Here is a 1,596-nt window from a genome sequence, read left to right as displayed (position 1 = left end):
ATTCCTGCTTGAACGATGTATTTTGTATCTCTTCAGTATTCATTTGTTTATTTTGTATAAGGGTACGTTGGACCCATATTTTCATGTTTGGGATGATTTACTGTTGATGATATGTCTATTTCTTATTCTGGGTTGTCCTTATATTCTTGCTATTGTGATCGGGGACCTGTGCCTTTGTATTGTATTTATTTTTAGACGCTTAGCGTATTGGATTGTGAAGAAAAGAAAAGAGAAAAAAATAATAGTGTATATTTCTTCTCAATCTAATACGTCGTGGGCTTGTTCACGTTCCGATTCCCGGGTATTTTGGGAAGCGGGGCGTGACAACTCTAGATTTCCTCATACTGATATTAGTTACTAAATCGGCTAGACTTTCTGTAGCCCGCGCTTCGGCCCTCTTGATCTAGAGAGAGAGAGAAGGCTTTAATCTTTGTTAAAGAAAACTGGAAAATTATAAAATGATCTGTGAGCTATTATTAACGGTCCCTTTCTTATGTCACTTTACCTCCTTTTACATTTTTTTGGATAATATTTTTTTTCTTTTTTTTGGGTAAAATTTGCACAAGTACATCTCGGCAAATTTCGTAGCGATTTATCAAAAGAAGAAAACCATACGTTTAATTGATAGCGGCAAAGAGCATGAGCTACGAATAATGCTGAGCAAAACCAACATCCAATTTTTTTGGGACCCAATTTAAAGTAATATATAATTCAACCACAACCTACAAGATATTTATTTTATTTTATTTGTTTTGTTTTCTTAGCTGAATTCCTCGTGGATATATTATTATTATTGTTGTTGTTATTATGTCTTGCTAAGTCACATCAAAGGTAGGTCTGATTTTATGAGATATATAACCCCTAAGTCAAGTTTTCTTTTCATAGTGCATACTTCAATTGCCATAACCAGGGATGAGCAAAACTTGGTTTGTCCGGCTTTAAATCTTGTCCAATATCAATCAAACCTCTTTATAATTTGCTCTTTTAACGAACTAATCGTTTACTACTTACCTAATCTTGTCCAATATCTAATTTTCTAAAAGATCAGTCGACTGGTCGGTCCGCAGAGGTTGAAATAATTTAAAGATGAATAAAAAAAATGCCCTCCTCTTACCTCATTCCCCTGTTCATTCCATAGTTGAGTTTCAAAATTGTCCAAGCTAATCAACTGACAATTTTAATCTTTACTACTTACAAAAGAAAGAGAAGAAATTCTATGGATCGGAAAAAAAATGAAAGAATGTGGACTATACGACCTAAAACCAGTGAATTCTATAGGCTTAGATTGAACCTATTCTAAAATTAATCAATAGAAAAATAATTTTAAAACAGAAACAGATATGAGAAAACTAAATAATTAGATTAACTTAGATTGAAATATTCTAAAACTAAACTAAAAAGTATGCTTATTTACAGAAGTGTAGGGGCACTTCCGTAAAAAAGTACGCTATCAGAACCCCGATAGGAAGTGCACTCCTCCCTCGACCATCCATCCAGTCATTGAAATATTTAAATTTCCATGCAGCAAGTACTGAACTTACATTTTTAATCTTTTCATGCCCATAAAGAGTAATTAAGCGTGTGGATCTTAGAGAA

The sequence above is a fragment of the Asparagus officinalis genome, chromosome 6 (genome assembly GCF_001876935.1).
Source record: "Asparagus officinalis chromosome 6, Aspof.V1, whole genome shotgun sequence".
NCBI lineage: Eukaryota > Viridiplantae > Streptophyta > Magnoliopsida > Asparagales > Asparagaceae > Asparagus > Asparagus officinalis.
This window is presented reverse-complemented; position numbering follows the sequence as displayed.